Raw genomic sequence first — 14212 nt, forward strand, 5'->3', positions numbered from 1 at the left:
GAATGATAAGCAATTTGGGGAGCAATTAGAATTCATGCTCTACATTCAATGCATTCTGATATATGGATAATTACTTCTGTAATATGCTTTAGTTAGATTTTATAACAACAATAACAATTTATTGCAAAATTAATTCCATGGCACAATTTAACATTTAGTGATGTGAAGTTGAAGTGAAGAGATTTTATTGCTGCCCACTTGTGTTACCCTTTGTGATGTTCAGGCACTAATTGGTTATTATAGGTCACTTCAGTATTTGGTTTAAAAATAAATTAAATTGGTTGCAAGGTGCATTTAGTAAAAATGGAATGGTATTTTCAGCTCATGTGGTTTTATTTGAATCAAAAATGGTAAGGTAATGCAATCATCTTTGGTTATAAAGTGATGGGTGAATGGAAAACATTTTTGAATCAGGTCCATGGTACTGATGATTAGTACATTGTTAATCAAGTTCCTCAGATTGCTATCAAAAGCTTTATCTCTTTCACTCAGACTGGTGAGAGGATCATGAATATTAAAGAGATTCAAATGACTCTGCACTCATGTAATATGGAGCACTACAAAATGAAAAAGACTAAATGAACCCAGACTGTGACTTTCTGTGGTGTTATATCTTTTAACTAAAGAGAAATGCCTAATCAATGGCTTTGCTCATGTTGGGCTATGCACTTAGAAACTAAACTGAAATCAAGTTTTCCTAACCCAAACTATGAGTTTAGGCACTTTAGGAAACTACTGAATGAAAGATATGGAAATTGTTGCCAAAAAGATGAGTGGATAATATTGGAGAGCATGGCATGCAACAACTGGAATTTAAGAGGAAAGGCTAATTGGAGATATAAATGAACTATCATATGAAGAATTAAATATACAGGACCAAGGACATACTTTTTTTGCTAATAAAAACACTGGGAAATACACTGATGCTTATATAAGTAAAAATGAAAAAAGATTCACGTTCATTTCTTTTGTATTGTAAGCAGAATTACATGCACTATACTTTTTTGTGAAACTGATTCTATAATACATTTTCTGGGAAAAAATCAAGAATAATTTTCACATATTTAATGATCGAAATATAACTATTTTCTCTGGGTTAGGCAATACAGGCCTCTCTATGAAATGTGAGGGAAATAGAAAAAATTCAGAAATTAATTTGAGTATTTTTTCAAACTTATAGGTAAGGCAATGTTTAGGTAAAAAGGGCTTTACACTTGACATGCAATCAGTGGTATTTATTGAGTGCTTACTATATAAAGAATAGTGCACCAAAGGACTGTTAGAGTAAAATGCAATACAGTAGGTAGATATAATCCTTGCCTATAAGGAGTTTACAGACTAGAGGGGAAGACAGAAATTAAAATAAATAATTGATAAAGGAATGGAGAGTATGGTATAAACATATGCACTGTGGAGCTGGTGGAGGGGCAAATATAATAATAATAATAATGATAATCATGGTACTTGTTAAGCACTTACCAGGTTATAAAGCACTGTTATAAATTCTGGGATACATATAATTTAATCAGGTTGGACACAGTTCCTGTCCCACATAGGGCTCACAGTCTTAATCCCCATTTTACAGATGAGGTAACTGAGGCCCAGAGAAGTAAAATGACTTACCCAAGGTCACACCACAGACAAGTGGCAGAGCTGGGATTAGAACACAGGTCCTTCTGACTCCGGTGGCCTATGTTCTATCCATTAAGCCACACTGTTCTCATGAGGTTTAAGGACTATCACAAGGCTTAAGGAATACAGGCCCATACACAGGTGAGGTTTTGAAGTTTCAATAGCTTTCAGGGTAATGATGGCTAAAGTGTTGGTAAAACATTTAAAGGTGAGAGGTTGGGGCCAGGTCAATCAGTCAGTCATATTTATTGAGGGCTTACTGTGTAAAGAGCACTGTGCAAAGCACTTGGGAGAGTACCATATAACGATATAATAGACTCATTCCCTGCCCACTACGAGCTTACAGTCTAGAACAGGAGACAGACATTAATATAAATTAATAAATTGCAGATATGTACATAAGTTCTGGGGGGCTGGAAGGAAGAATGAATAAAGGGAGCAACCAGGACAATGCAGAAGGAAGTGGAAGTAGGGGAAAGGAGGGCTTAGTTAAGGAAGGCCTCTTGGAAAATATGTGCCTTCAATAAGACTTTGAAGGGGATGGGGATGGAGAGTAATTGCCTGTAGTTAAAAGGGTGATTAATTGAAAGGGTGATCCAGGCAAGAGGCAGGATGAGTGTTAGAGGTTGGCTTTGAGATAGAAGAGAGAGAGTTTCGTGAGAAAGTGTGTATTAGAGGAACAAAGTTTGTGGGCTGGGTTGTAGTAGGAGAGTAGTGAGTTGAGGTAGGAGGGGGTAAGGTGATTGAGTGCTTTAAAGGCAATTATAAGTAGTTTCTGTTTAATGCAGAGGTGGATGGACAACCACTGGAAGTTCTTGAGAAGTTGGGGGAAATCATAGCCTGAAAGTTTTTGTAGAAAAATGAACTGGCAACAGAGTGAAGAATGGAGTGGAGTGGGGAAAGACAGGAGGTAAGCAGGTCAGCAAAGAGACTGATACAGTTATCAAGGCTGGATAGGACAAGTCCTTGAATTAACATTGTAGCAGTTTGAATGGAGAGGAAAGATGGATTTTAACAGTGCTGTGAAGGTTGAACCAACAGGATGTGGTAATGGATTGAATACGCAGTTGAATGAGAGAGGAGTCTAGGATAATTCCAGGTGAACATCTGCTCAGTTCTATTGATACAGATATTGTTCAGTTAAATATGGGAAGGTCTTGGAAGTGGGACTTTCAATCAATCAATAAATAATAAAATATTTATTGAGTGCTTACCATTTGCAGAGCATTGTACTAAGGATGTGGGAGAGTACAATAATAATGTTGGTATTTGTTAAGCGCTTACTATGTGCAGAGCACTGTTCTAAGTGCTGGGGTAGACACAGGGGAATCAGGTTGTCCCACGTGGGGTTCACAGTATTAATCCCCATTTTACAGATGAGGTAACTGAGGCACAGAGAAGTGAAGTGACTTGCCCATAGTCACACAGCTGACAAGCGGCAGAGCGGGGCTTCGAACCTATGAACTCTGACTCCAAAGCCCGGGCTCTTTCCACTGAGCCACGCTGATTCCCCAATAGAACAGAGCTGGTAGACATGTTCCCTGCCCACAAGGAACTTTCAATCTAGAGGAGGAGACAGACATTAATCCAAATAAATAAATTACAGATATGCACATAAATGCTGTGGGGCTGAGGGTGAGGTGAATAAAGCATATACTTCCAAGAGCAAGGGCGATGCAGAAGGGAGAAGAGGTAGAGGAAATGAGGACTTAGTTGGGGAAGACCTTTTGGAGGAGTTATTATTTTAATAAAGTTTGAAGTTTGGGAGAGTGATCATCTGTTGGATATGAAGGAAAAGGGAGTTCCAGGCCAGAAGTAGGTTGTGGATGAGGGGTTGGTGGAGAGATAGACAAAATTGAGGTAAATGAGTAGGTTGGTTTTAGAGGTACAAAGTGAATAGGTTGGGGTGTAGTAGAAAATCAGGGAGGTAATAATAATAATAATAATGGTAATGTTGGTATTTTTTAAGTGCTTACTATGTGCCAAGCACTGTTCTAAGCTCTAGGGTAGATACAAGGCCATCAGGTGGTCTCATGTGGGGCTCACAATCTTAATCCCCATTTTACAGATGAGGTAACTGAGGCCCAGAGAAGTTAAGTGACTTGCCCAAAGTCATACAGCTGACACATGGCAGAGCTGAGACTAGACCCCACAATCTCTGACTCCCAAGCCTATGCTCTTTCCACCAAGACACGCTGCTTCTCCAGCAAGGTCACTGAAGTGGTAAGGTCACTGAGGTGGTAAGGTGGTTGCCCACTGGAGGTTCTTGAGGAGTGGGGAGACATGAACTTAACTTTTTTTTAGAAAAATAATCTGGATAATAGAGTGAAATATGAACTGGAGTGGTGAGATACAGGAGGCAGGGAGGTCAGTGAAGAGGCTGAAGCAATAACCAAGGCAGGATAGGATAAATGCCTGGATCAAGCTGATACCAGTTTGAAAGGCGAGGAATATGTAGATTTTAATGATGTTGTGAAGGTAGAACTGACAGAAGTTGGTGACAAATTAGATAGGTGGGTTGAATGAGAGAGAGGAGTTGAGGATAATTCCAAGTTTACAGACTTGTGAAATAGGGAGGATGATGAAGCTGTCTATAGTGATGGCAAAGTCAGGGAGAGGACAGCGTTTGGGTGGAAAGATGAGAAGTTCTGTTTGGATGTGTTAAGTTTTGGGGTGTCAGCAGGATATCCAAATAGAGATGACCTGAAAGCAGGAGGAAAAATGAGACTGCAGAGAAGGAGATCAAGGCTAACAATGCAATTTTGGGGATCATCTGCACAGAGATGGTAGTTGAAGCCACAGGAGTGAATGAGTTCTCTAATCGAGTGGGTATACAGAGAGAATAAAAGGGAGCCCTGGCTTTGAAGAACTCCCACAACTGGGGTGTGGGAGGCAGAGGGAGGACCCTGCAAAAGAGACTGAGAATGAGTATCCAGACAGAAGGAGAACCAGGAGAGGATAGTGTCACTGAAGCCAAGGTTGGATAATGTTTCCAGGAAAAAAGGGTTGTAAACAGTTGTTGAAGGCAGCTGAGAGGTTGAGGAGAATTAGGATGGAGTAGAGGCCACTGGATTTGTTATGAAGGAGATCACTTGGTGACCTCTGAGAAGACAATATCTGTGATGTGAAGGGTGCAGAAGCTAGATTGGAGGAGATCAAGGAGAAAATTGAAGAAGTGGAAGCAATGCATGTAAACTACTTGCTTGTAGAGTTTGGAGAGGAATGGAAGGAGGGAGATTGGGAGATACCTGGAGGGAGCCATTAGATCAAGGCTTCCTCCAGGAGCCTTTTTAGCATAGGGGATACATCAGCATGCCTTGAAAGGAGTGGGGAAGAAACCATTGGAGAGTGAAGAGTTGAAGATGGTGGTCAGGGAGGGAGGAAGGGAGAGGGCAAGTGCAGACGGAGGGACCGGATTTTGAGAGGATGTGGGAGATCTCCAGTTGAGATATTGCTGGGAAAGTTGTGAGAGTAGAAGAAGGGGCAGGAGGAGGGAGGGACTGGAGAGGAGCAGGGGATATTTCATGGAGCTCAGGCCTGATGGTTTTAAGTTTTATCAGTGAAGTGCATGGCCAGGTCATTAGGGTAAAGAAATGAGGGCTGGGGCAGGGGGTTTGAGGATGGAGTTAAATGTCTGAAACAACTGGGATGGGCAATGGACATAGGAGCCAATGAGGTCAGGAAGAATGAAAGCAGGTGGGGTTGAAGTTAGTTGAACAAGGTGGGTCTGGTATCTAGATTTCTGCCATCATCGTTCCACAACTTGTGCACAGGAGCAAAGGGAGTGTCCTGTGGAGGTGGTCTATTTAGGGTAAGTTTATGGGGTCTTCTTTTCTCAACCAGGTGACTACCCACTTTCAAGCCCCTTTCTCTTGCCATCTACAATTCTGGATTTTATGTCTTTGTCTTCTTTTTATCCCTATATAAAATGAGATTGGGCCAGAAGATAGGGAGATATTCCAGCACCCTAGATAACCTGCCTAAGCCATCCATTCACAGAAATGGAGGAGGAAGAAAGTTTAGAAAAGGGAGGCTGGATTCTCATAATAAGGCTCTTGAACCTTTCTTAATAATAATAATGGTAATAACTATGATACATGTTAAGCACTTGCTATGTTTCAACTAGTGTAATAAACATTGGGTTAGATCAGGCACGGTCTCTGTCCCACATGCAGGAGAGAAAATACTATTCTATGACTATTTACAGTTGAGGAAACTGAGGCTAAAGAAAATCACTTGTCCAAAGTCCCAAGATTTTGATCTTTCTAGATCATGCCAGGAACCCTGATTGGTTCTAAATTATTCCTCATTTTCAAGTGCCCTGCCTCAGGAAGTTATGATACACAGAATATTGCTTTGATGTTGGTGGAATTTCTGTGTTCCAGGACCTCATTTTTTGTGATCTTGTCATGCCATTTGCTGTTGAGTGCTCAGCCTATAGACCACTTATAAAAGATTGATCACTGCAATTGTGACATAGAGTTACAATTTGGTCTGAAAGCCAATGCAATGTTGGCACCACATTTTGTCTAGCAGCCTTCCAAAGTACCAGCTATTTTTCAAAGAGCATAAAATGTCACCTCATTCATTATCCTAGTTCTCCTCCTATTTCGCTGGCACCATCTCAGTCTCTTTCACGGGCTCCTATTCTACCTCCAACCCCCTAAATGTGGGAGTCCTTCCAGGCTCATTTCTGGATCCTTTTCTATTTTCCATCTAAACCTACTTCCTTGGAGAACTCATTTGCTCCCAGTGGCTTCAACTACCATCTTGATATGTTTAATAATGTTGGTATTTGTTAAGCGCTTACTATGTGCCAAGCACTGTTCTAAGTGCTGGGGTAGACACAGGGGAATCAGGATGTCCCACGTGGGGCTCACAGTCTTAGTCCCCATTTTACAGATGAGGTAACTGAGGCACAGAGAAGTGAAGTGACTTGCCCACAGTCACACAGCTGACAAGTGGCAGAGCTGGGATTCGAACTCACGATCTCTGACGCCAAAGCCCGGGCTCTTTCCACTGAGCCACGCTGCTTGATTACTAAATCTACATCTCCAGCCCTGATCTCCTGTGCAGTCTCAAATTTCCTCTGGTCTTTGGAACATCTCTATCTGGATGCCCTCCTGACACCTCAAACTTAAAATATCCAAAACTGAATGCCTCATCTTCCCACCCAAGAACTATCCTCACCGTGACTTTCCCATCAGTGTAGACAACAGCACCAACCTCCCTGTCTCACAACTCCAGAACCTCAGCATTATCCCTGACTCATCTATCTCATTCAAACCACATATTCACTCTGTCAACAAATCCTCTCTGTATTCTGTCCTCTAGACTGTAAACTTGTTGTGGGCAGGGAATGCTTCTACTAATTCTATTATGTTGTACTCTCCCAAGGGCTTAGTATAGTGCTCTGCAGACAGTAAGCACTCAATAAATATGGTTGGTTGACTGATTGAAAGTCTTGGCTTAACCTTTCCAACATTGCTAAAATCCACCCTATCCTTTCCACCCAAACTGCTACCATGTTAATCCAAGCACTTATCCTATCCCACCTGGTTTACTACATTTGCCTCCTTGCTTTCTTCCCTGCCTCCTGTCTCTCCCCATTCCCGTCCGCACTTTACTGCCCAAATCATTTTTCTGCAAATCTTTTCAGTACGTTTTCCTACTTCTCAAGAATTTCCAGTGGTTGCCCATCCATTTTCATATTAAACAGAAACTCCTTACAATTAGCTTTAAAATATTCAATCACCCTTCCCCCATTACCTTACCTTGTTTTTCCTATTGCAACTCAGCCGACACACTTAGCTCCACTAATGCCAAACAACTCACTGTACCTCAATCTCATGTATCTCACCATGGACTTATTGACTACATCCTGCCTAGAACACCCTCCTTTTTCATACCCAACAGTCAATCACTCTCCCCATCTTCATAACCTTTTTGAAAGCATATCTTCCACAAGAGGTCTTTGCCATTTTCTCTTCTCCCACTACTCTCTGCATCACTCTTGAACTTGGATTTGCATGCTCCATTCACCCCTCCCTCATCCCCACAGTACTCATGTATATATTCATAATTTATATTAATGTCTGTCTCCCCCACTAGACTATAAGTTTGTTGTGGGCAGGGAGCATGTCTATTAACTGTTCTACTCTACTCTCTCAAGTGCTTAATATAGTGCTCTGTATACTCTAAGCACTCAATAAATATGATTGATTGATAAGTACTACTGGGGAGGTGATTGGGAGGTGTGGAAGTGCTGAAGTGCAGTTGTGGGGACTTATGTTTGGAAGGGTAGAAATTCATCAGGGCAGGCCTCCTGGAAATGTGATTTTAGAAGGGATTCAAAAAAGGAAGAGTTGGCAAAAGAAGCTGAGGAGGATTGACCACAGAGGAATCAGGAGAGAACAGTGTCAGTAAAACAAGATAAGACAGTAATATCAGGAGAAGGAAGTGGTCCTCCAGACCAAGAACAGGTGAGAGATAGAGGAGGATTTGGAAAAATGTAGAATGCATTTGATTTGGTAAGGAAGCTGTTACTGGTGATTTTGGAGAAAGGGGATTCAACTGACTTCATAGGGCAGAAACTAGAGTCAAAGAGGGAGTTGGAGAAGGGGAAGTACAGTTAGTAATTGCATACAACCCTTGTAGGGAGATTGGGTAGGAAATGAAGGAGGAAGCTGGAGGGGGCAGTTGGGTCTGGATAAGGTTTTTTTTTAGGATTGTGGTCATGAGAATGAGTGGTTGAAAAGGATATCAGGAAGGGAAGAAGAGTAGGCTGAAATGTTTTTAGAAGGTGTGAAGAGTTGGAGTCATAGGCAAAGGTGGATGGGTTAGGTTTTGAAGGCCTATGGGAGATCTCCACTTGAGAGAGAGAGACAGTCAAGAAAGATTAAAGAATGGATTTGGGGCTGTGAGTGGGAAGGAGCTGGGGAGGTGAGAGAGAGATCAAGCCTGATGGCTTTGCTTTTTCAACCATGTTGCTGACAAAATCATCAAATCTTGAGAAGGGGGAGGCAGGGTCACTGGGGATTTCATGAAGGAATTACAAATCTGAATAATTTGGTAGAGTCAATGGGTATGTAAGTCCTTGAGGGCTGGAATGGATAACCACAGAGCCTCACAGGGTTGATACTCAAGGGTCCTGGCTAAGAGCCCTCAACAGGATAGAGCTTGGGCCTGGGAGTCAGAAGGACTTGGGTTCTAATTTGGATCTGCCTCCTGTCTGCTATATTACCTTGGGTAAGTCTTAACTTCCCAGTGCCCCAATTACCTCATCTGTAAAATGGGGATTAAGACTGTGAGTCCCCTGTGAGACAGGGACTGTGTCCAACCTGATTACCTTATATCTACGCTAGCGCTTAGTACAGTGCCTGACACATAGTAAGTTCTTAACAAATATCATAATAACAAAAAACAAAAAGACACTCCACATTGCACTAGTTGATGCTGCAACCCCAAACACCATTCCTGCCAAAAGCTGTCCTCAAGCATGGTCGCACAGAACACTATTTTCTCGAATTGCTTCAACTTGATTAGCTTGTATCTGCCCCAGCTCTTTGTACAGTGCCTGGCACTTAGTAAGAAAATTGTGGTATTTATTAAGCACTTACTTTGTGCCAGACACTGTATTAAGCACTGCGGTGGATACAAGCAAATTAGGTTGGACACACTCCCTGTCCTAAATGGGGTTCACAGTCATTCATTTACTCATTCATTCAATTGTAATTATTGAGCGCTTACTGTGTGCAGAGCCCTGTACTAAATGCTTGGAAAATTCAATTCAGCAATAAAGAGAGACAGTAATAATAATAATTATGGTATTTGTTAAGTGCTTAACTATGTTCCATGCACTGTACTAATCTCTGTACTAATGTAAGCAGATCAGGTTGGAAACAGTCCCTGTCTCACGTGGGACTCAGTCTCAATCTCCATTTTACAGAACTGAGGCCCAGAGAAGTGAAGTGACTTGCCCAAGGTCACATAGACAAGCAGTGGAGAGGGACTAGAACCCATTACCTTCTAACTCCCAGGCCCATGTTCTATCCACTATGCCATGCTGCTTCTCCCGACACTGGGCTTACAGTCTAGAAGGGGAAGACAGACATCAAAACAAGTAAACAGGCAATGATATAAATAAATAGTATTATAGATATATACACATCAAAACAAGTAACCAGGCATTCCAATATAAATAAATAGAATTATAGACAAATACCTATATATATAAGTGATGTGGGGCAGGGAACAGGGGGACAGCAAAAAGGATCGAGTCACGGTGACACAGAAAGGAGAAGGAGCTGAGAAAAAGGGGGGCTTATTCTGGGAAGGCCTCTTGGAGGAGGTGAACCTTCAGTAGAGCTTTGAAGGGGAGAAGAGTGTTTGGCAGATTTGAGGAGCGAGGGAGTTCTATGCCAGGGGTAGGATGTGAGTCAGGGGTCGGCGGTGGGATAGGTGAGATCAAGGCACAGTGAGAAGGTAAGCACCAGAGGAGAGGAGTATGTGGGATGGGATGTAGGAGAGAAGGGAGGTGAGGTAAGAAGGGGGCAAGGTGACGAAGAGCTTTGAAGCCAATAGTGAGGAGTTTTTGTTTGATATAGAAGTTGATAGGCAACTTGAGGGCGGGTAACATATCCTGATTGTTTCTGTAGAAAGATAATCCAGGCAGCAGAGTGAAATTTGGACTGAAGTGGGAAGAGGCAGGAGGTTGGGAGGGCAGAAAGGGTGATGCAGTAATCCAGTAGAGTTAGGATGAGTGATTACGACGTTAGTACAGTGGTTTGGATGGAGAGGAAAGGGCAGATTTTGACAATGTTGTGAAGGTGAGACCAGCAGGACTTGGTGATGGACTGGATATGTGTGGTGAATGAGAGAGCAGGGTCAAGGATGACACCAAGTTTGCAGACTTGTGAGATGGGAAGGATGGTTGTGCCGTTCACAGTGACGGGAAAGTCAGGGAGAGGACAGGGTTTGGGAGCGAAGATAAGGAGCTCTTTCTTGGACATGTTGAGTTTTAGGTGATGGGAGGACATCCAAGTGGAGGTGTACTGAAGGCAGGTGAAGATACGAGCCTGGAGGAAGAGAGAGAGAACAGTGGAGGAGATATAGATTTGTGTGTCATCTGTTTAGAGATGAAGCCATGGGAATGAATGAGTTCTCCAAGGAAAAGACTGTAGATGGAGAATAGAAGGGGACCAAGAATTGAACCCTGAGGGACCCCTACAGTTAGGGAATGGGATGGGGAGCAGGAGCCCATGAAGGAGACTGAAAATGAATGGCCAGAGAGATAAGAGGAGAACCAGTAGAGGACGGAGTCCTCTAAAAGATTGGATAACATACTGAAGAGAAAGGGATGGTTCACAGTGTCAAAGGCAGCTGAAAGGTCAAGGAGGATTAGGATGGAGTAGGTGCCATTGGATTTGGCAAGAAGGAGGTTATTCTTGACCTTTGAGAATGGGGTTTCAGTAGAGCAAAGGGAGTGGAAACCAGATTGGAGGGGGACCAGGAGACAGTTGGAAGAGAGGAATTTGAGGCAATGACTCTCTGAGTTTGGAGAGGAAGGATAGGAGAGAGATGGGGCAATAACTGGAGGGGCCTGTGGGGTCAGGGAGGTTTTTTTAGGATGGGGGAGATGTGGGCATGTTTGAAGGCTGTGAGGAAGAAGCCACTGAAGAGTAAGTAGTGGAAGATGGAAGTTACAGAAGGAAGAAGGGAAGGGGCAAGAGTTTTTATAAGGTGCTAAGGAACGGAGTCCAGTACACATGTAGAGGGGGTGGAACTTGAGAGAAGGCAGGATATATCCTCTTAAGATACTGCTGGGAGGATGGAAAAGTTGAAAAGGGGGCCTGGGGATGGGGAAGAGGGGTTAATTTTCTTAATGAAGTAGATGGCCAGATTGTTGGGGGTGAGGGATCTGTTTGTGTGTGTGTGTGTGTGTGGCTGGGGAGGCAGGGGGCCTGAGGAGGGAGTTAAATGTATGGAATAATTGATGAGGTGATGAGCGTGGGGGTCAGTAAGGGAAGAGAAATAGTTTTGCCAGGCAGAAGAGAGGGCAGAGTTAAGGCAAGAAAGGACAAATATGAAGTGAACAAGATCAGCCTGATGTTTAGATTTCCATCAGCAGTGTTCAGCGGCTCGAGCATAAGAGAGAAGGAGGGGGACAGTGCACTTGATCCAGGGCTGTGGGTTAGTAGAGTGAGAGCGACAAAGGGATAGGGGAGAGAGTGAGTTGAGTTGAACAGAGAGGGTGGTGTTGAGAGTATCTATTTGGTTATCAAGAGTGGGTAGAATGGGTATGGAGGCTAGGTGGGATAATAAGAGTAATAATAATGACAGTATTTGTTAAGGGCTTACCATGTGTCAAACACTGATCTAGGCACTGGGGTAAATACAGGGTAATCAGGTTGTCCCACGTGGGGCTCATAGTCTTAATCCCCATTTTAAAGATGAGGTAAGTGAGACCCAGAGAAGCTATGTGACTTGCCCAAAGCCACAAAGCTGACAAGTGGCAGAGTCGGGGCTGTGTTTTTAAGAATAGCATTTATCCTTTTACACCTAGGATGTGATGCACTGAGAGAGACGAGGCAACTGAGCCTCAGAGAAATGAAGTAACTTGCCCAAAGTCACACAACAGACAAGTAGCGTGGCTCAGTGGAAAGAGCACGGGCTTTGGAGTCAGAGGTCATGGGTTCAAATCCTGGCTCGGCAATTTGTCAGCTGTGTGACTTTGGGCAAGTCACTTCACTTCTCGGCGCCTCAGTTACCTCATCTGTAAAATGGGGATGAAGACTGTGAGCCCCACGTGGGACAACCCGATTCCCCTGTGTCTACCCCAGCGCTTAGAACAGTGCTCGGCACAGAGTAAGTGCTTAACAAATACCAACATTATTATTATTATTATTACAAGTAGCAGAGCCAGGATCAGTGTCCACGACCTTGCCTCCCCAAGCTTATGCTCTATCCCCTATAATAATAAGGTGGGTATTTGTTAAGCGCTATGTGCAGAGCACTGTTCTAAGCCCTGGGGTAGATACAGGGTAATCAGGTTGTCCCACGTGAAGCTCACAGTCTTAATCGCCATTTTACAGATGAGGTCACTGAGGCACAGCTAAGTGACAGAGCCGGGATTTGAATCCATGACCTCTGACTCCCAAGCCCGTGGTCTTTCCATTGAGCTATGCTGTGCTGCTTCTCTAAGCAGTTAAATACCACAAAAAAGAAAGAAAAAGAAAACACTCCTCATCTTGTGACAGAACTCCCTCTCATTCTTGCAACTGTGGTCTGCTGCCAGACAGAATGGAGGAAATGTGCATGAACCACAGCCCTGACCAGTTCAACTCAGAAGACCCCAGCTCATTGTTTTGTTGTCTGTCTCTCCTCTTCTAGACTGTGAGTCCGTTGTTGGATAGGGATTGTCTCTACCTGTTTCCGAATTGTAATAATAATAATGTTGGTATTTGTTAAGCGCTTACTATGTGCAGAGCACTGTTCTAAGCGCTGGGGTAGACACAAGGGAATCAGGTTGTCCCATGTGGGGCTCACAGTCTTAATCCCCATTTTACAGATGAGGGAACTGAGGCACAGAGAAGTTAAGTGACTTGCCCACAGTCACACAGCTGACAAGTGGCAGAGTGGGATTCGAACCCATGACCTAATAATGTTGGTATTTGTTAAGCGCTTACTATGTGCCGAGCACTGTTCTAAGCGCTGGGGTAGACATAGGGGAATCAGGTTGTCCCACGTGGGGCTCACAGTCTTAATCCCCATTTTACAGATGAAGGAACTGAGGCACAGAGAAGTTAAGTGACTTGCCCACAGTCACACAGCCGACAAGTGGCAGAGCTGGGATTCGAACTCATGAGCCCTGACTCCAAAGCCCATGCTCTTTCCACTGAGCCACGCTGCTTCTCCTACTCCCAAGCCCGTGCTCTTTCCACTGAGCCACACTGCTTCTACTTTCCAAGCATTTAATAGAGTGCTCCACACACAGTAAGTGCTCAATAAATACGATTGATTGAATGAATGCATGAAGTAAATCAGGAATGAGAGACCCCAAACCCAAAGCACGAAAAATGGGGTGGAGGGAGGATCTTCCTCCCCCGACCAGCAACCTGGCCTCTCTTCCCCTTCTCCAACCCCAACAACCCTTGGCTGCCAAGGAGCTGACCCAGATGGGGCCTCACCGACAGTGTCCATGACACAGCAACAGCCCGGGGCTAGACATGCTAATGGGTCCATTAACAACAACTAGGAACCCCATCAATTTGCAAGTGCTAATTGATGAGGGATTAATGATTGTTAATTAGACTAATGCCTGAAGCAAACATGTGAACCAGCAGTCCAGGCTGGGCTGGGAGAATGGTGTGGCTGGGGTGAAAGTGGGGCAGAGAGTAGAAGAGGAAGGCTCTACTCAGTTAAACCAGAGACGTGACTCCAATGTCACCATTCACAGCATGACATAATGACATTGCATCTCACGTGGGGGCCCTCATAGATTTCATCAATCTCGGGCTTTCACTGGGTTAATAAGGTCGGAGAAGAGTCCGCCAGTCCATAGTATTTATTGAGCAGTTAA

This window comes from Ornithorhynchus anatinus, chromosome 1 (assembly GCF_004115215.2).
Source record: "Ornithorhynchus anatinus isolate Pmale09 chromosome 1, mOrnAna1.pri.v4, whole genome shotgun sequence".
Classification (NCBI taxonomy): domain Eukaryota; kingdom Metazoa; phylum Chordata; class Mammalia; order Monotremata; family Ornithorhynchidae; genus Ornithorhynchus; species Ornithorhynchus anatinus.